The sequence below is a fragment of the Schistocerca cancellata genome, chromosome 10, assembly GCF_023864275.1.
Source record: "Schistocerca cancellata isolate TAMUIC-IGC-003103 chromosome 10, iqSchCanc2.1, whole genome shotgun sequence".
Taxonomy (NCBI): Eukaryota; Metazoa; Arthropoda; class Insecta; order Orthoptera; family Acrididae; genus Schistocerca; species Schistocerca cancellata.
This window is the reverse complement of record NC_064635.1, coordinates 208,462,294-208,484,532: the sequence shown is the minus strand read 5'-3', so window position 1 is coordinate 208,484,532 and position 22,239 is coordinate 208,462,294. Positions and strand designations below refer to the sequence as shown.

General features: G+C 39.2%; 1 protein-coding gene across 3 annotated transcripts in view; it reads right to left on the bottom strand.

The window, feature by feature from the left end:
* Positions 1–16,829: 16,829 nt before the first annotated feature.
* Positions 16,830–22,239, bottom strand: part of LOC126106597 (replication protein A 70 kDa DNA-binding subunit-like) — a 170,869-nt gene continuing 165,459 nt past the window's right edge. For 2 of the 3 annotated variants that reach the window (XM_049912941.1, XM_049912942.1), the window contains exon 15: positions 16,831–17,378. The gene's annotated coding sequence lies outside the window, so the exon portion shown is untranslated. Of the gene's footprint in view, positions 17,379–22,239 lie in introns of all 3 variants that reach the window. The other variant, XM_049912943.1, reaches the window with a different exon arrangement.

The window sequence follows — 22,239 nt, the reverse complement described above, 5'->3', positions numbered from 1 at the left end:
CACTATTCCGATAATGACACAGAGCCCACCTACAACACACTGTGGGCCCCTTTTTAAAGCATTGAAAATCTTAACAATTTCATCATTATACATTCTGAAATGTCTGTTGGTGATCAAAAGAAATCAGGACAAAATGAAAACCAATACAGACTACCATAATTACTATACACGGCAATGTAAAGATCTCCACTTACAAGCTGTAACAAGGACCCGAAGTCAGAAACATGTATGTAATCAAGGCATCAAACTTTTTAATGCATTACCAAAACACATCAAAGAGCTGGAAAATGAGGATTAATTTAAAACTGTTCTAAAGAATCACATGCTTGAAAATGTTATTACAGTGTAAGTGAATTTCTATGCTCAACTGTATTAGTATATAAAGAACCACATGCTTAACAAATGTTATTACAGCATAAATGAATATCTCTGCGCAACTGAATAAGAATATATGTTTAAATCAATGTGACAAATGAAATTACACCAATGAATATGTCTGTCAAGTACATAAGAGGATTAAGAACCACATGCTTAACAAATATCACTACTGTATAAGTGAATAGCTCTGCTCAACTGTATAAGAACATATGATATCATAAATGTAACAAATCACAACATCAAGGAATAGGTCTGTCAGGCACATAAGAAATTATGTTATAAAAACACTTATTAGTTGTATATTGTGCTAAAAATAAGATAGATTCATATGAATTCAGCATAGAAAAAAATTTTGTAAAGATATTATATAGTTATTGAAATGTATCCTGACAAATCCTATATCACAAATGTGATCATTGGGATGATAATAAATAAATAAAATAAATGTTATGACAACTACCCATCAAAACAACATTCATCAGAGTTTTCTTCTGTAAACAAAATTAACAACTGTGTTACAGCTGTGTGTACCAATAACATGCCTTTAAAAAGCTCATTTCCGTTTTGCCATACCTAATCCGTGGTAGGATGTGAAACCAGAAAGTAAACGGTCACTTAGAAGAAATGAACTGCTTAACTTACACCAAGTGCTCCCTCCGTGAGTTGCCACGTCATCTTGACGGCAACAAAAGGGGCCCCAGAAGCATCTGATATCACCCGTCGGCTTTGACCCGTGACGTAAGTTTGTTGTGGTGTGTGACGTCACGATGGTGCGAAGTTCAGTTTGCGAGTGTCGCGTGTTTGTAGATGTCTTGTTGTGCTGTCGGTGGTGCTCTCTTGTGGCGGGTTTGTAGGTTGCGGGTACGGTTTTGTTGTCGGTTTAGTGCGCGCCTGTGATGTGTTTGTAGGTGGCATATGGTTGCGGTTCGGTGGTGCTCTTTGGTGGGGTTTGTGGGTTGTGTGTCGTATTGGGTTTATTTGAGTTGTTGACATTGTTCGCTGTTGTTCTGGTTGTTAGTGAAGTTTAGGGGCATATTTTGCAGTGAGTTGATGGTTTAATTTTTGGTTATTTCTATGTTAATGTAGTGTTGTATGTGGTGTGTTGTGTTTGAATTTTTAGGTTTTTTTTATGTTGTTGTTAGGAATGAATGAAGTGAGCAGTTTTTGGCTGTGGGGTATGATGGGTGACACTGCTATGTCACTCATCAAATTTTTGCAGCTTTTTGGATTACAGGCTGAGCTGGTGAAGTGGCGAGTATATGAAGTTAACTAAAGTTCCGGCGCCTCGGACCAGAGACGGCTATATGTGGAGGTGCCTTCGTGACAGTGTTTGGCACTCCAGTCTCTGGGGTACCTGGTTCGAGAAGTTCAGGTTGGGCATGCATGAAATTGAGTTGATGAGTTACCATTTTTGTTATCAGTCCACTCACAGTTTTTGCACTCATGAGGTGGGTGTGAGTGAGCGAACGGTCCATGATTGGTATTCTTTTTGTCATGAGGTTTGTTCAGATTACATTAAATACAGGCGTAAGTTGGGTGGGCTTGGAGTAGCGGTTGAGACTGATGACTCACAGTTTGGTAGGAGGAAGTATGGGAGAGGTAAGCCTGTGGTTGTTTTTATGGGTGTGGAGGGGGGGGGGGGCTGTGGTATTGGGGTCTGGGTCTTCTGAGTGTGTGTTTAGGGTTGTGGAAAATCGTACAAAGAGGGAGTTAGTGTGGTTGATTCAGGATTATGTTGAACAGGGGAGCACTGTAGTTTCTGATCGGTTTGCTTCTGATAGTGGGATGGGTCAGAAGGGTTACAATCATTTAGTTGTCAATTACAATGTAGAGTTAAAGAATTATGAGAGTGGGGGCTGTACAAATACTATAGAGGGGTTTCGGGGGGCTGTTAAATCTGTAATAGGGAGGGGGAAGAGGCGTTCTTCCAACCTTCCGGCTCATTTAGATGAGTACTGTTGGCAGAAGAGTGTCCCTGAGGGGTATCATATTTTTAGGGTTTTCTTAAGGGCTGTTAGTAAGACGTACAGGCCCAGGGTTGTGGGGTAGTGAAGTTTCTTTTTGGGGGTGGGGGGGGGGGGGGAGGGGTGGAGGGTGGTTGTAGGGTTTTGTTTCTGTTGTGGAGGATTCGTTTCATTGTGGTTTTTTTGTTGTAGGTTGTGTATGGGTTTTTGTTTTTGTTTTTGATTAGTATTTATTTCTTTGGTTTTGGTTTTTTTTTTGGGGGGGGAGGGAGGGGGGTTGCGAAGTTTATTTGATCTAGTAGGCAGCGCCCGAGCTTTCATGTGGTGAGAATTTTTTTTAAAAATCTGGTTAGATGATTTGTGGATCATGTGTGTGGAGGGTTGTATTGCTGAATTTGGTGAGTTGGTTTTGTGTGTTGTTGTTGTTGACCTGTGAAGTCAAGGGAAGTGTTAGATTCCAGATTTGGTGTTTTCTTCTTGTTTTTGAGGTAGTGATGATTGTGGGAATGGTTGTAGGTTTTGGGGTTTATGAATTGGTATCGGTAGTTTATGTTGAGCTATATTGGTCAAGGGAAATGTTCGAATCCATTGGATATTGTTTCTAGTTGCTTTTGCGAATGTTGTGGTCAGTTTATTTTACCGGTTTTGTCGTTTGGTTTAGTGGTGTGTTTTTATTGCAAGTTTGTTCCCACCCAAAAACCCCCAATTTCCCCCGCTTGTCCTGTTAGTTTCATTATATTATAGTAGGAAAATGTGTTTGATGGGTTTTCGATCTATTTTCGTGTTTGTTGTCATGTTTACGTAATGACGTCATAGTCGCGACATAGGAGTTGTTGTGAATGGTCATTTCTGCCATATTGGTGACGTCATTTATCAAAGCAGACGGGTGGAATCGGACATTTCCATTAACCCAACAAAGGTATGTTGCTAAAATATCATGCAAACACGGCCGATTTCTCCCGAAAATCACTATCTGAAATACATTTATGTTAAGTCATCTCCCATCCCGCGCAACACAGATCCCACAGGAAAGCACTGTCATAGATACTATAACAAAATACTGCACACTAGTTAAATATACTCAGTGGACGAGGGCATGCTAAAAACTTTACTTTTAGACCTAGATCACTGAAAATGTGGAAAATACCACAACATTGCTGGACACAGCAACAAACCCCTCTCTGACACCTCTTCCTGTCATCCCATCCGCCTCACCTCCATGTTCAGTAAGGTCTACGAGACCATCCTCTCCCGCCATATTCACTGCCACCTTAACCAGCACCACCTCCTTTCTATTACCCCGTGTGGCTTCCAGTCTTCCTTCTCAGCCGACGACCAGTTCCTTAACCTTACCAATCTTCTTTCCCTCGAAATTAGCTCCTTTCGCTCCCCTATCTTTGTTTCCCATGACCTCCAGAACGGCTATAACTGCATCTGGGCTGCTCTTCAAACTCCAGACCTATGCTCTCCCAATCAATTTCGTCCGTCTCGTTGCTTATTTCCTCTCCCATCATCCCTCCTATGTCACTATCCACAATTCCAATTCCCGTACCTTCTATCCCTCCACTGGCGTCCCCTCTGCTCTATCTCCTGTACACTGCTGGTATGCCCAGACCTCCCCCACCTGTTCATCTCCTCCAATTTGCTGATGACACCGCCTTCCAAGCCCTTTATCGTACCCTTCAATGGCCCCAATGTACCCTCCAAACCCACCTGCCAGTTCACCGCTTGGTGCAACTGGTGGTTCCTCCATATCAACCCCTCCAAGACCAAGGTGATCATCCTAGGGCACACCGCCCGCTCCTTCCGTCTCCATGATTTCTACCTCACCATTTATGGCTGTCCTATCCACTTCACTCCTACCCTCAAATACCTTGGCCTCACCCTTGACTGCCACCTCACCTGGACTCCCCATCTCCTTACAATCCAATGCAAAGCTCACAACAGACTCCACCTCCTGAAACTCCTGTCCGGCCGGACATTGGGACTGTGTCCTTCCACCATCCTTTACACCTACAAATCCTTGATCCGCCCCATACTCTGTTATGCCAGCGTTGCTCGGATTTCTACCCCTCCCAGGTTCTATAAAGCCCTCCGAATCCTCAAACGCCATGCACTCCGCTTCACCTTCCACATCTGCCTTCCGTCCCCCACGGGCATCCTCTATGACCTCATCTTCTTTCTCCACCTTCTCCTTTTCGTTGAACACATCTGCACCCTGTATATTGTCCACCGACTCATCACCCTCACCCCATGGTGTCTCCCTTCCTCTCTACCCACAGCCTGTTGCCGTGCTTTTACCATTGTGTCCCTCTCTCCATCTCCCCACCCTCCACCTCCTTTCCCAACGCAGCTTCCAGAGTCTGCCCCTCCTGGATGATTAGCTTCGCCCTGACATCTACTCTTCCTACCAAATCTAACCCCACCTTCCTCCTGCCTCCTCCTCAGGGCTCGCTCTCCTCCCCCTCCCTTATCCTAAGAAGCTTTCCCCCTCCTATGCCCTCCCCCTCTCCTGTGCTCAAGTTCAGTGTCTCTGCACTCCCTCCTGCCTTGTCTTCCCTCTTCATCTCCTGTCTTTTGGTGTACACCCTGTCCCCTCCCTTTTCCTCTTCCTCCCCCCCCCCCCATCCCCCCTCTCCTGTTTTTTACTCCTCTCTGACCTCCAGTCCTTCGGCAGGATCCTATCAGCAGTTTTTTTTCTTTGTGAGTGTTCCGTTGATTCCAGTGGTTTTGTTTTTTAAGTCTCTCGCTGTGTGTGATTTTTATACTGTGGCTGACTTTTAACTTGCGTTTGATTCCAGTGATTTTAAGTACACAATGAATTACCAGCTGTGTTCTTTTAACTTTATGTCGACTTTTTACTTGTCACCCAGTGTCCCCACATTAGGGTATATTTTAACTCCCATCATATCCATTTACTGTATTTTTATGTCCCCCTTTTTACTCCCATTTTTTATGTTAGAGTTCCTGTTGTATTTTTTTTTATACCTTTTGGTTGAAGAGTGGTGGACTGCCATTGCCAACCCTCCCCTGCCCATATGGGGCAGGGAATGAAATTAAAATAAAGTAAAAAAGAATGTTTTCTCTGGCAGTTAACGGACTATCAGCACAGGTAACCTGGAAGTTGGCAACGGAATAACTGTACTCCTCACCCAGTGACTCCAGTGAAAGGTCATTGGAAGTTTTTTCAATCAGTTATCAATTTTTTTGGTTTATCTGTTTGTTGTTTGACATTTAATGTGTGTGTGTATGTGGAGAGGTGGCTGGGGGTGGAAGTTTCAGAATTTGCTGGTGGTAAGTAATAGTGGTTTTTTTCCTAGTTGTGATGTTTTGTGTATTTATGGTGTACTGAATGTGTTTTAACTTATGTAGGAATGTTTGATTTGTGGATTTTTGAGGTTGTGGTTTTATTTTTCATAGTTGTAGATGTTGGTTTAATGGTATCAATAGTTGTGGTTGACATATGTAGGTCAATGACCGATTCCCAATTTCGTAAGGTGTTGGTGTACTGTCATCTGTGGTTGACCTTCAACCTTTTCGATCTGCATGTCATCACCTATTATACATATGCAGTAGGTGAAGAAAACAAGCAGTTTTCCAAATCTCATATAAAACTTGGATTGGTGTACTCACACTTTCTCCAATAGGACTATCTTGTAAAACGAATCTGTCACATTACGTATATTTTTGTGCTGTATTATAAGGCTGTACACTTATTCTATTAAGTGAACAGCACAAGAAATTAACCTTCGAATTTAACCTATAGCATTCCGTTTAGATATTACTTCATAATTAAAAAGGCACGTTGTTTACATTTTACTTAAACATTGCTGTGGCAAAGTTCCGCGTACTTTCTGTTGCAGCTGCGAGGATAATATTTCTAATAGCGCCCGATAACCTACATATTTATAATACAAAACACTAATAATGATTCAAACATCAACTGAAATGTATCTGGAGTTAATTAGCTAAGGTGGTGGTATGTCATATTTGTGCCAACATTTAGTGCAGTGTTTAAGTGAGTGTTCAGTACTGTGCGTCTTTCCAAAGTGTTGCGAACAGAAATCGTGCTGTCGCTGGGTGTAAATTTTATATCTCTTGCGAACACAAACCAGAATATTGTCATGTTTTTTTAAATTGTCTATTAGTTTCCTCCTTCCTGTGTATTTTATTAGCATGTTTTAAGTTCCACAATTTTCCGCCATTTTACCTTTCAGTCACCGATTTTATTGCCAACTTTTATTATTTATTATCTTCATCTTTTTAAAATAAATTCTGTAGGCTGAAGAGCGGTGTAATAAGCTGCTGCCAGCCCACCCCCTTCAGGTGGAATCGAAACTCAATAAAGAAAAAAAAAAAGTATGCAGCTCTCCATCATAGCCAGATCTCACATCAGTTGCGCGAAAGTGTAGTAAGATTTTTGGTAAACAAATAGCGCAGGGCACTGTTGGCTGTTATTGAAACAACTGGTAGTATCAGATGGGTGATTATCACAGTAACTGCCATTCTCAATAACTGGTTATTTCTATCAGTTACGTTATTTTTTGCCACCTCTTGAGTGTCCAGTATGTTTCAATTGATGTTTGAGTGGCTATTGGTGTTTCATAGCTAACTACATTTCTTCAGTTTATCTCATATGCTTGGCATTATTGTACTAAAAATCTCAGTGGATGATTGGTTGTGTTAACTTCGTATTCATACGAGTAGCACCCCTAATTGGTTTTACTAAATTTTGTTAACTTAGGACAAAAGAATGTGTTACTGTAAACAGTCGTGGAATGCATAATATGTGTATGCACATATCACCCAAAATGTAAAACTGTTAATGCATGCTGCACATGTGAAAGAACTGTACACTGAACTTCTGCAGAAACTTGTGTGCAATCTGGGAAACGAGAAGTGCATGCTGCATCACTGTTCTTGGTGTCCTGACGAATATGAACTGCGCATTTTTTTAATGGAGCTGGAGTCCTTACAAGATTGTGAAAATGTTGTATTCAAACAATGGATGCAAACTGATCAACCTACGCTGGAGACATTAATGAAAACGACCGATGAATTTGTTGAGTATCTCATGCAAAAAGCTTCAAAACTTAACACAAGATCATTATGTATAAAAATTTCAGTGTCACTACTTCAAATCCAGCAAAGAAACCCTCCATGATACTACATGCATCATCATAGTGGATTTTGCAGAGAACTGTACCTGTTTGCTTCAGTATGCTGCACAAGGATTTCACTGGCAGAACATTCAAGTCACTCTTCATCCTTCTTGTGGTGTACTTTAAAACAGATGATTGCATTTAGTCAATGTAATTGTGTTGCATAAGTGACTGTTTGCAGCATGATACAAACACATTCTATGTTTTCCTGAAAACTGCTCTCACTTATGTATTGGAACAATTACCACACATCCAGCATGTTATGTACATCAGTGATGGCAGTTCTGCACAATATAAAAACTTTTAAGAATTTAAGATCATGGAGTAACTGCAGAACGGAATTTTTTTGCCACTAGTCATGGCAAAAATGCATGTAATGGAGTTGTTGGTACTATTAAATGGCTCTGAGCACTATGGGACTCAACATCTTAGGTCATAAGTCCCCTAGAACTTAGAACTACTTAAACCTAACTAACCTAAGGACATCACACACACCCATGCCCGAGGCAGGATTCGAACCTGCGACCGTAGCAGTCCCGCGGTTCCAGACTGCAGCGCCAGAACCGCACGGCCACCGCGGCCGGCGTACTATTAAATGTTTAGCAACAAGAGCAAGTTTACAGTGTCCATATGACAGTCACATTTTAAGTCCAAAAGATCTGTTTACATTTGCCAATATTCATGTTCCAGGAATAGAAACCTTTTACGTTACAACAGAGGAGATAACGAAGTTCACAAACATGTTACAAAAACGATATGAGACTGGTTCTACCATTCCTGGGACAAGAGTGAGTCATTTTCTCAAACTATTGAATGAAAAAAAGTTGCTGATAAAGTGTGTTTCATCATCTGCTAAATTCATTCAAGTTCCTCTTGGAATTCAAAACACTGTCTCTCACGCAATTAAAGAAGAAACATTTCTCGCAGCTATCTACGATAACCAGTGGTGGCTTGGAAAAATTCTAGAGATAAATGAAGAAACAGAGATGCAAAAGTCAACTTCATGAGTCCAAGTGGCCCTTCCTCAAGTTATTCATGGTCACTTCACACTGATGTTTGCTGGATACCTTATGAAAACATTTTAATGACTTTGCCTGCTCTTAGTGCAAGCCCAAGTACTGGTCATTTATATACTTTTGAATCAGACATAATATTGTCCACTGAAAACTTGTTTGAAAGAATGAATGCTTTTTACAATTTTATGAACGTGTTTTATGAGGACTGATGATCATTTGTGACCATTAGGTAAGAGTCACAAAATGAAACGGTTATATTATTATTTATGTTCTTTCTGTTTTAAATGATTAAACAGAACAAGCACCCTTCTGATTTTATTTATGTTGAAATGTATGACAATAGGAATTCTTTGAGACAAAATTTAAAATGGTGGAACTTGCAATTTCGATGGAAAAATTAATGAAGTTGGTAAAAAAAAAATTGTAAAATGACTTTAATTACAGATTTGCACATATTTATATGCACAGTTGCAGCATTTTTATAGTTTAGTGATATAATTGGTCCTTTTATTTTTCTAATGACACCAAACTGAATAAAATTGATTTATAAATAAGGGAGTTATAGTAGTTAAAAACTTTCAACCTACCTTTCGAACTGATGTCAGATGGAGAAAATGCTAGACATTTCAAAATAGCCCCCTGACTACAGTTTTGATCTAAAAAATCTGAAATTTTTTTTTATCACTTTCTATTTTTGTACTTTCTTACACCAAATTTTCACAAATATCTGTGACATGATGGCAGCGAGATTTCTTTATTTTGAGTGACTGAGTGCACCTGGCAGAAAGTTTTTCCGTTTTACCTAACATAATAAAAAATGAATTGGCATGAGCTCTTTGAAAACAAAAAAGCATATATTATTCAAATATGTTCATGTAGTATGCACAACTCCTAGTGGATCTTAATGTAAGTAAATGTACACTTTTATTTAAATACCACTGACACATATCTGACCTGATTATCATTGTAAACACCAGTCTTTATTCCAAATATGCCTCCATGAAATACTTAATTTGCCATAGTTGTGGCTGAAGTGTAAATATTCCATTGTACAATTTTCCTGTATAAAGCTGATATGCTTAATACTTGTAGAAAATGTTTCAAAGTCAACAGCCAAATACCACTAAGCATTAGGCATATGGTATACTTTGAGAAGATAGTCTGCTACTTTCCATTTCAGATCATCTGCAATACTCAAATACTCCAGTAAGTGTAACTAAAAATGTTAACATGTTGCATACTCTTTAACAATACTTCATGACTTTACGTAATATGTACGAAATAAAACACAGTGAGTGTTTTTCCTCACAGTAATGCCCCAAATTGTTCCCCACATTTTTTGAGAAGGTTGGAGATGTGCTACATGTTTTATTATTGCTGACATGAGTTTCCTATAATGCCAAAAATTAACACAATATATTCTTAGTCGCTAACACTACATCTCCCTGACCCCGAGGATTTGCTTCACGACGTCAGCAGAAAAGCCAAAAGCTTGACTGTGCTGCCTGATGACCATGCCTGTAAGCAGCTCTATTGACGTAAGTGACTTCTGTCACCTGTTGACCAAAGCCTTTAAATACAGTTGCCCACCGTTGTCATTTTAAAACGTTAAGTCAATATAGGTTGCTGAATGAAGCTTTCATTATGAGAATTAGTATAGAAACAAAGTTTGAATGCGAATAATTTCGATTACAATGACATACTAATCCGTAGTATAGTCGGAGTTACAGAATAGTGTGTTATGTGATTGATTGAAGCCAATTAAGTGATTATGAACCATTACTTGAATGGCAGAATGATTTATAGTATAACACACAATATTTTGCCTTCAGCACAATGTCTCTCAATGTTTCTTTTCACTCAGATGTTTGCAATACTTAACTACAAATTTTTCTCTGCCTCCATATCAGGAGTAACAAATGTAGAAAAGGAGATCAAATATGAGTAAAAATTATGTAGTGGAACTCCCCTTCATTTTTGCAGTTCGTGTGCGATATATGTACGTAATATAGATCAAAACACGCATCAGATGCTTGATCACTGTCTAATATACATTTTTGGGCATGATCCTAAAGTTTTAGTTTTTATTACAAAAATGTGTTAAATATGGGAAAGTGCATTTAAATATGGTGCAAGAAAAATATTAGGATATGCCACAAGTCTGTCTGTTACCACAACCTGTATTTCACATTCACAGTTTCACAGCTGTCACCGGTATTATCACCTTTGAAACAAATGTAAACCTCAGACTACACTACAGATAAGCTTGTTATCTCCAACAAAGATTTTTTTTTTCTTTTTTTTTTTTTTTTTGGGGGGGGGGGGGGGGGGGGGGGAGGAATCAAATATAGTACTTTAGCCCAGATATCTGCTCTTGCCAATCTGTGTTACTGATGTGCTTATATTTTGATCTTTGTTCTGTAAACAAACAGTTACATCACATCTTCCTACATGTAGTTTCTCAAAATCCAGTTCATTTTTATGTGGCATTTTGATAAACAGATCTGAATGAGTAATTATTAATAGATCTAGGAAATATTCAGATCTCCAAATTGTTAGACTGTTATAGATGCAAGTCACTGATTATCAAGAGTGTATCAGGTACAGTTAAATTTGGAACAAACCATTTGGAATAAATTCTGAAGTAGTTGGCAATCACAATTTTCTTCCATACATACTGTGCAAACATGGAGGAGGGTACCTTGTAACACTACAAATCATTTCCTTTCCCATTCCACTCACAAGTAGAGTGAGGAAAGAAGGGCTATCTGTGTGCTCCATATGAACCCTAATCTTTCATGTCTTCTTGGTCCTCAGGCAAAATATACATTTGTGGTGGTAGAATTGTTCTGCAATCAATTTCAAATGCTAGTTCCTTAAGTTTTCTCAACAGTATTCCACAAAAAGAACATTGTCTTCCCTCCAAGGATTCTCAATGAGTTCGCCAAGCATCTTCATAATACTCACATGTTGTCTGAACCTACTGGTAACCTATCTAGCAGCCCACCTCTAGAGTTGCTTCAATGTGTTCGCTTAATCTGACCAGGTGGAGTCCAAGAGGAAGGAACTAATAGTCCCGAAAGCTAGAAATAGTTTTTTTTTTTTATTGAAGCGCTGTTTTTCTCTCATACTTCATACAAAGCATTTCATAATTTTACAATGAGTACTATCAGTCCTAGATATAACAGTAACATTAAAATTCTGCTTAATACAAATCTTAGTGCTAACCATCAGATGCATCCATGAGTCCAAACATTACGCTTAATTATACTTAATTATAGAAGGTGAGGCTAATGAAATAATCTTTTACTTTGTAGTTTATTAGTGTCTTGGGATTTCCAGTTTTCTGCCCGATGTCTAGCAGCGACCTGTTAGACTTTTGTATCAGAATTTAAAATTACATTCTAAATTATAGGCAGAGATGCTTAGCCTACTGGACATTATTTTTACTTTCACTGTTTTGCAAGTTCGTTTCACTTTAGCCACCGTAGTTTTGTGTTGTTTTGACACAAGTCGCTTTAGTGTACGACAATCTCAATCATTTAGTTTCGATTTGTGCCCATTATTGCGTTTACACGATGACGCCTGTCCATGTTTTGCGTAGGCTGTCATGACTGTTGAAACAGTTGCTCTTAAAACATTCAATTAGTTGGCTGTCTTGGGTTACTGATGTTCCAGCTAATTGGGCTCCCACAATCTGCCCTCTTTGGAACTCAATTGTGTCTTTCATTGCACATTGACCTCAGCCTCTGAACGCAAATATGGAACGTGCACTACCGTAAACAACTTACACTTATGCCTAGTCCATACTGAACGTGCACAGTCCAGTGCAACACGTCTTACCTGCATTGTTGACTGTCAAACACAACCAACCCATTTCTACCACTGTTTACATTATTTTGCCTATCCACTGTAATACAGTCTCACAGTATTTGTAGTTGCTCATGATCTTTATGATTGCATGCAATAGATGTAGTACCAGCATACAGAACTGTCTTTCAATTTGGGGAGCAGTATTTTATGTCAATAACTTAAATCAAGAAAAGAAGATGTCCCTGTACAGAACCCTAGGTACCCTGTATTACATTGTCGCTAATGTTAGATCTGTCTGTGTGCCATTCGCCATTCTTAACAGTAAAAATTGATTTCTGTTAGATAAGGGTTTATCAGACTGTTAACAAGTATCAGCAAATTTACCCAGCTATCTACTAAAGGGTGTATACGACCCGGGACAACCGGGAGATCTGGCAAAAACCCGGGAATTTTTCATTGTTTTAGTATTCAGTTACATTTTTGTACTTTTGACTGGTAAGAACCGATGCTCTAAAAAACAAAGAATATCCCTTTATCTCGCTACCGCAGAATAATATTGCAGCATAAAACATGAATGAGAGAAAAAATAAAACTTAAGTTGCAAAGAAAATCCGCGTATACAACAAAACACAGAACACATACAAACATCTACCAGCAGCAAAATGTGTCAAAGGCTTTAGAAAGATTATGCAATGCTTCGTAAGAACAAATTGCCTTCGTTGCGCGTGATGTCACAACTGTTTACCTTAGATTCATTTGAACAGTTGCGAATGCGATCTTGGGCATGTGCTGTTGAGTCGCGTGTGAGTAGTACCTTCTCCCACTCCTGGATACAGAAGTGTGGCTGTTAGTTGTACAAGCAGTAGCAGCGAACAGCCAGATGCTACCCGGAAAAATTTTACTAGTGCGCCTAAGCTGTCAGATGCACCCATGCGCAAAAGGCCTGGATCTAGGGGGCGTCTGATATTGGTACTTCCTGAATTATATTTTGTCGTGTTATAAAAAATGACCATTTGTGCCAAAACAGTCTTGTTAATTTGATGTACGTTACAATGGCTACAATATTAGAAAGGCCTATTTCGTTTTATCTAGCAGACAGTGACAAAATAGACGTAATCAGATCGAGAAACCACAATGGTCATGGGTACTATTTATATTAACAGATTTTCAGTATTGGATAACGACATTTCGATTTTTCATGTAGCAAAACATTTGACAAACTTTGACGAGGTAATAGAGTCTTTCGCAGAAAGGAAAGCACACCATGTACAGTTGTAGCAAGATAGAGAGAAAAAATAGCTAGCACCTAAGGATTGAAGAAATGTATACTGCCTTCCTTGTTTCTTGCCTTTACTGTTTTTATGTATCCTATATTTAATTTTATGTCACACAAAACAGCAAAGTATTAGCTAATAGGCAATAAAGAGTGCAAATTTTCTGAAGAGTTATTGTTCTCCCGGTTATAAATCATGCCATCCAGAATTTATTGTGAGGTTTTTTTAAAGAGGGGTAGGATGTCAAACATGTCCTGAATATAGTTTGATGGCATCCATTACAAAATATACACTTTGAATTCCACAGAACAAAATTCAGTGATGTGCAATAGAATGATACTGTGTGAAGAGGCATGGCGCTGCACTTTGGCACACCTAAGACAAAATAACATGTCCTCGAAAATATGTGTTTTATGTATCAGACTCTTCAGAAAGATGTGTGCTACAAAATGAACATATTTTTGAAAAGTCCTATCTCAAACTCTCGCGGGAGGGGGTAGGGGTACTATCTAGTACTGTCCCGGTTCAGAAATATCATAAATCCGCGCAGAGCAATCTGAGTTGTAGTGGGGAGATGGGTCGTCCCCACCTGACCCGTGTTTATGTTTAATAATTTTGCTTAATCACCTTGCAGGAAAATGAAGTTTTTTGTCGGTTTGTTACAGAAATTTGGCTTTTATTAATCTTTTCTGCAGAGGCAGGCAATTTATTTGAAACGAAGTGTTTAATTCGCCACTATTGGCTAGTTTCAACTGTTCACAGCATTTCAAGTGCATGTTTTCAGTTTCTACGTATGGCGTGTTGCCATAACAAAGAACCAAACATGAGAAAATTGACATCCCGAAAAGCACACTGAAAAGCCTACTTCATTGTCGAGGCCGACTTCACTGGGAATCTGGACATACGAATGAGCACTTTAAGCCAGATCTTGCATTTCAGTTTGGTTTACAAAATTCCGATGCTTTTAGAGTAGCCTCTGATGTCTTATTTCTTTTATGACATAATATAAGATCTTTTAATGTTTTACACGTACGAACATATGGGCTTCCCACATCATCGTAGTTGCGCAAGCCCAGTGATGCCTATCTGGCACTCTGACAACTGCTGGAACAAACCTGTTTCTAAAAGGTCGCAGGAAAATATAGTGAATGGTGGCTTGAAAAGCATTACTTTCAAAGTAAATTTACTTTTACACAAGATAGACTATTTGAGAGAATGTATGATGAATTTCTTGAATCAGAGTGTTTGACTCTCATTTAAAAATCAACTCTTTGACGACGAGCCAGTTAGAAGAATTTCAAGCCAAGAAGATCAGACATTTATGTCGTTATTAAAAATTTTACTCGCACATTTGTGTATATAACACGCGCAAAAAAGATCAACATTATATGTGAAAGCTTAGCTTCTCTTGCACCTTATTAATCTTTGAAACAAATATTGTATGTGAAAGCTTTGCTGTTCTTGTAGCAACACTATGTATATTAATTTAAACCGTAACCTTTCCTATTTGTGTGTTCGCGCAACTTGACAGTGATGTTGCTATTGGCTGACTGCATCAGGTGTCCTATGCTCTGAATATCAACTGTCATCGGCTGGCGAGGTCACGTGACATGAGCTATGACTGGCTTACAAAGGAGCATCGCAATGTTGATTCGTTTTCTAAAGGTCTGGGAAATTCTACACCGCTGTATAAAACCATAACCATTCAAAGGAATGGTAAGTTTTACAGTTCCAATGGAAAGTATACTGTCACATAACACGGAAAAAGTGTATTTTCAGCCAGGAGAAAGTGTATCTTTAACCGGGAAATCTGGGAATTTTTTTTTCCCTTGTACACGTATACACCCTGTACTATCTCGCTCTACAAGCAGTTCATAGAGATTAGCTAGAAAAATATATATACTTGCAGATGGAGGTCTGTCTATACCCACAGTTATGTTTACTTTTCCAACAATAGTGTATCACAGAAAGTTCAGTGACACCTTCGACACTTCTAGAACTTACATCTATGGGACAGTAATTATTAACACTTTTTGCACATACTGAAACACCACCATAAGGCTTGATCTCACTCCTGAAAGATGAACAGAGATTCTTTTTTAATAGGTGGATAATAAGATTCTTCTTTGGTATACCAGTACTCGGTAATAACTGAAACATGCTATGCTGCCCAAATCACTGTGCTTATATACTAGGCTTGTGAAGTTTTGGTGGATAATCTTGAATGTATGTGGATTGGTGCATCATATCTGCAGATTTAACTTCAACCTGTGTACTAAGTAAATTCGCAGGCTATATTTTTTTTGTTTGAACCCATAAATAACCTCATTAAGCAAAGCAAATGTACTTGTCAAACTGGGAAGAGCACACACACACACACACACAAAAAAAAAAATTTGAGAAGAAGAAGATAGATTCTAAAGGAGCTCCTGACAGCTAAATGTAAAACGTAATTGTTTTACGGGATATTACTTATTTAATATCTTTCATTCCGAAACCTAAGAACAATGTCAATTTAGTGCCTTCAAGCTATAATGCTACTTTATTGAGCATGACAACAAACATGCCTGAGATAACAGAGCACTGTGGCATTACCTAAGAAGACTTTGCTGCACTGGATGTGAAGTGCACAATTTACTCTATCAGCATGTGTTCCGAAAGATGGTCTCACATTACTCTGTACCATAATGAATATATCTGTGGTAAATACATTAATCAGCTTATAATGTTACTCATAATCCGTCTTGATTGCAATTTAAAAAAAAAAATTTTTTTTTATTCATATGACCAGTTCCGGTTCATCCAGAACCATCTTCAGATCTGATATATTTCATTTACAGGAGTAACTGTGACGCAGCATGTGAAAGTTGCTGGATTTGGACGGGTTACTCCTGTAACTGAAATATATCAGATCTGAAGATGGTTCTGGATGAACCGAAACCAGTCATATGAAAAAAAAAAGTTAAGATGGATTATAAGTAACATTATACAATCACAAGAAACTATCCCATCAGACATTATGTCTGTTTTTGCAAGACAATCATCATTGGCACAAAATTGAACAATTACATTTTCACATCAAGTCCCTATACTTGCAGCTGATCAAACCATATCTGAAGAGAGAGCTACCAACCCACACTTTCTACAGGTGGTAAGACTACTAGTTACCAGAACTCTGAAATGTCTATTCATTCATAAAACTCTTTTTATTATGAATTCATTACTAATGTGCATAAATTTCAGGAAATCTTTATCATTTAATTACACTATGTGTACACGGGCAAGTGTAAAAATTAATCTTACATAATTTTTCATAGAAAGTTATTTATGTTAAATATAATGAAACATATATTATTACAGCCGTATACAAAAATGAAAATGTTCAAAAATATGCTCCAGGCAGTATGCCCCAGCAAACAGTTAATAAATGGCAGTAAATAATTATAAACAATGTCTACTTCCATAAAATAAAGAAGCATCCCTTACTAGTAACAGGAAATCTGAAACTACATTTTGGAATATGTGTGTCACGTCAGTTTTAAAATTATTTACACATCTCTATAAATCTTTGTGAAGACTGTTCAATGCTTGCCACATTCATCTTAGTATATGGTATGGAGAACACATTTTCCAATCATTCCACTTTGCACCAGCTCTCTGCACAATTCACTAGGACATTCCATTGGTAGTCTTGATGTCTGAAATAATTTTCATGCAGTATTTCCTAATATCCACTGGCTTCATGTCCATCACTATAACCTTCAGTCTGGACTGTAAGAAAAAATTTCCATAAATGACAAATGGAAGAAAACAGCAGGCACAATTTATGATGATTCCATTACACTACTGAAATTGTTAGTATTCTAATGGATAACTGTGTGGCAATGGCTCTAATTTATTTTGTGAAGATGGTGCACCATAGCTCATAAGAACTTTTAGAACACTACCAACTGGTTTGCATCTTCAGATGATGATCAGGTCATTTATAACAGCTTACATGGAAGTATTAGAACTGTGTAAAATCCAATCTACATAAATGCTGTAAATAATGAAATGTAGCACATTATACAGTCAGTCATAAAATATACCAACACTTAATATTCACCTACATATTACAGTCATGCTCCAACTTTTGGCCTGGAGCGAATCAAAACTTATTATAAATCTTGGCAGTTGAAATCTGATGTTTTTCAAATGACTTGCTAATGTGAAAAATGTCAAGTCACACAGTGGTTCAGACTCCACCGTACACCGTAGCTGCCCACCTTGGTATAGAAAAACTAACTGTTTTAGAGTGACTCATCTCTACACTTGCCTCCGAATACAGTTTCGTTGCTTTTCACCAAAACATTGTACAACTTTTGATAGTTCCGTGAGACGAGATTTCAGGAACAGCACAGTGTAGAAAATGAATTGAGTTTGGTGTTGTACCAGATAATGTCTCTTTCTAAATGAAATTAGAAGAGACTGATTTACAAAATTTTGTCTTCTGCTCAATAGCAGTTATTACAGAAGCGCAAATCTGCACAATAATACACATAAGAGAGTTTCTGAAATGACTTGGAATTGCAACCAATGTCTATATCTGGGTCAACAGTGGGTTTAATGGGCAAAGGTAACAACTCACCAACTAGTTAACATGGTGAATTGTTGACAGGCATACAAACAAGAGAGAGAACATTGCTGGCTTTTGGACAAATCCTTCTTTAATGCTGCAAGGAGTGCATGACAGCTGTACCTCAAGGACAACTTGTCCAAAGCTAGCAATGTTCTAACTTGGTGCCTCAACTAGTTAGTGCATTGTTACTTTTATATCTTTTGATATCCCACTCAGGACTTTCCATTACCTGACTTGGATCAACATTTGGTTGCTAACAACCTCCTTCTGTCATGGAAAAGATAAACATAACAGAAGATCTCATCTTCACTATCCAATGTTGAAGAGCTTATTGTGTCTTTCTCCAAAAACCATGCTTAATCATTTGTCACTTGTGAATAAAGAGCAATTTCAAGTTCTACAAAAATAACAAAATCTTAGTATTTTTTTTTATTATTTTTTTTACTCAGATTGAGTTTTTCTGTTAAGCATGTTGAAATGTCCCCCACTGTTGCGTGAGATAGTTTAGAATAAATTTTCAGTCACCATTAATTATTAATTCTGACCTCCTGCGTTTTTGCTTAAATGACCAAAGTACCTATGTGTATTTCTTTCCCGTCGTGGACTTCCTTCACTCTGCATCTTCTTCTGCATTGAGAGCTGAAATGTCCCCCCCCCCCCCCCCCCCAAATCTAGAAATCTAGAGCAGCAGTTCCCAATCTGGGGGTAATTACCTCCTCAGACAAAAAATGGAATTTTATGAGGGATAAAAACAAAAGGGATCAACTACACTCCTGGAAATTGAAATAAGAACACCGTGAATTCATTGTCCCAGGGAGGGGAAACTTTATTGACACATTCCTGGGGTCAGATACATCACATTATCACACTGACAGAACCACAGGCACATAGACACAGGCAACAGACCATGCACAATGTCGGCACTACTACAGTGTATATCCACCTTTCGCAGCAATGCAGGCTGCTATTCTCCCATGGAGACGATCGTAGAGATGCTGGATGTAGTCCTGTGGAACGGCTTGCCATGCCATTTCCACCTGGCGCCTCAGTTGGACCAGCGTTCGTGCTGGACGTGCAGACCGCGTGAGACGACGCTTCATCCAGTCCCAAACATGCTCAATGGGGGACAGATCCGGAGATCTTGCTGGCCAGGGTTGTTGACTTATACCTTCTAGAGCACGTTGGGTGGCACGGGATACATGCGGACGTGCATTGTCCTGTTGGAACAGCAAGTTCCCTTGCCGGTCTAGGAATGGTAGAACGATGGGTTCGATGACGGTTTGGATGTACCGTGCACTATTCAGTGTCCCCTCGACGATCACCAGTGGTGTACGGCCAGTGTAGGAGATCGCTCCCCACACGATGATGCCGGGTGTTGGCCCTGTGTGCCTCGGTCGTATGCAGTCCTGATTGTGGCGCTCACCTGCACAGCGCCAAACACGCATACGACCATCATTGGCACCAAGGCAGAAGCGACTCTCATCGCTGAAGACGACACGTCTCCATTCGTCCCTCCATTCACGCCTGTCGCGACACCACTGGAGGTGGGCTGCACGATGTTGGGGCGTGAGCGGAAGACGGCCTAACGGTGTGCGGGACCGTAGCCCAGCTTCATGGAGACGGTTGCGAATGGTCCTCGCCGATACCCCAGGAGCAACAGTGTCCCTAATTTGCTGGGAAGTGGTGGTGCGGTCCCCTACGGCACTGCGTAGGATCCTACGGTCTTGGCGTGCATCCGTGCCTCGCTGCGGTCCGGTCCCAGGTCGACGGGCACGTGCACCTTCCGCCAACCACTGGCGACAACATCGATGTACTGTGGAGACCTCACGCCCCACGTGTTGAGCAATTCGGCGGTACGTCCACCCGGCCTCCCGCATGCCCACTATACGCCCTCGCTCAAAGTCCGTCAACTGCACATACGGTTCACGTCCACGCTGTCGCGGCATGCTACCAGTGTTAAAGACTGCGATGGAGCTCCGTATGCCACGGCAAACTGGCTGACACTGACGGCGGCGGTGCACAAATGCTGTGCAGCTAGTGCCATTCGACGGCCAACACCGCGGTTCCTGGTGTGTCCGCTGTGCCGTGCATGTGATCATTGCTTGTACAGCCCTCTCGCAGTGTCCGGAGCAAGTATGGTGGGTCTGACACACCGGTGTCAATGTGTTCTTTTTTCCATTTCCAGGAGTGTAGTTTCAATCATGAAACTAAATTATTTTTAAAAGAGAGTAATTATTATTGCTATTAAATACATTACCATTAATTAAACTCATTTTTCAAATACTAACATTAAAACAGGGAGCAGTTTTGTTTGCAGCTTGTGAAATGTATGTGTGATCATCATCTTCCTCACATAGTTCACCCACTACACACATACTTTTTACTTTGTAAAATGCATCTATGACAGTAAAATTCAGACAAATACATTGTACAGTCTCAAATATCTCACAAAAATGCCTTCTCTGAATTGTAGGTAGCTCCCACAAAGGACCATAAATTGCTGTGTTACTCACTTCACAACAGATACATGAACAAATTGACACAACACAATAGCAAATATATAATAGATGATGCATCAATGTAACACCTACATGGCATTATTATTATTATTTCTTTCCTTTCTCAGACGTTATGTCTGGTTAAAAATGGAAAGTGACGCAGACCTTGATCAAGCGTGACTTCCTTTTAACTGTACGGTATATGTTACATTGCATTTAGGAACTTTCGGGTAATTGAACATGTATCAATAATTGCAGATTTCTGTAGTTGTATATACACATTTGGATGTAGCTGTACTGTGTTGATGTACTGGTGGATATTGTGTGGTATGATTCCAGTAGTTGATAGTATAATCGGTATAATGTAAACTTTATCCTGATGCCACATGTCCATGACTTCCTCAGCCAGTTGGATGTATTTTTCAATTTTTTCTCCTGTTTTCTTCTGTATATTTGTTGTATTGGGTATGGATATTTTGATTAGTTGTGTTAATTTCTTATTTTTATTGGTGAGTATGATGTCAGGTTTGTTATGTGTTGTTGTTTTATCTGTTATAATTGTTCTGTTCCAGTATAATGTGTATTCATCATTCTCCAGTACATTTTGTGGAACGTGTTGTTTTATTACCGTATTTACTCGAATCTAAGCCGCACTTTTTTTCTGGTTTTTGAAATCCTATAAACCGCCTGCGGCTTAGAATCGAGTGTAAAGCAAGCGGAAATTCTGAAAAAAGGTGGTGGGTGCCGCCACAACTTACTTCTGCCGTCGAATATATGTAGCGCTACACGGGCATGCTTTGTTGGCACAAAGATAAATACTGGCGCCAAAACCTCTGCGTCAGTAAATAAATTTAAAAAAAAAGGTGGAAGACGGGCTATTTTCTCCGCTCCCGAGTTTCGACAACTACATTTTCATACATTATCCAACGAAGTAAATATAAATTCCATATTGTTCATCTTCGAATGAAGCAGCATTTCAGTGTACTACGAAAATCCGACTGGCAAGAATGTTTGGTAAGTTTGTCAATATGGCCAACTCTACGTCCTGAATTGTTTCCTATCTGTGAGAAGAGATGGTTGCTAAGAGGAACTTTTATAAATTGTAAATCACATGCAGTATTCTCGTCACCATAAGAATAATACGCATATAAACATTTTGCCATGTATTGTTTCATGTTTGCTGCTATCTCATTTAAATCCTGTCTGCCTAATAAACTACGAAACTAGAGTGAGACAGCAGCAAACGCGGAAGAATATACATATCATGTCATGTTTATATTCGTATTATTATTATGCTTAATAGTGATACAGTCAGAAATGAAACACGGCAATTGACAAGATTTTTAAATCTAAGATGACTCTAATTTCTGTGTAGAATGTAATGTACTAAAGAGGCGCCTGCAAACAGAGAAAATTTTTTGCTAAACTCTCATTCAGAATATCTTCTATCTATTATATGGTTCTTGTTGATCATTATCAAAGAAAGCAGCAGTGTAAGTAACAACAAAAAGCAGTT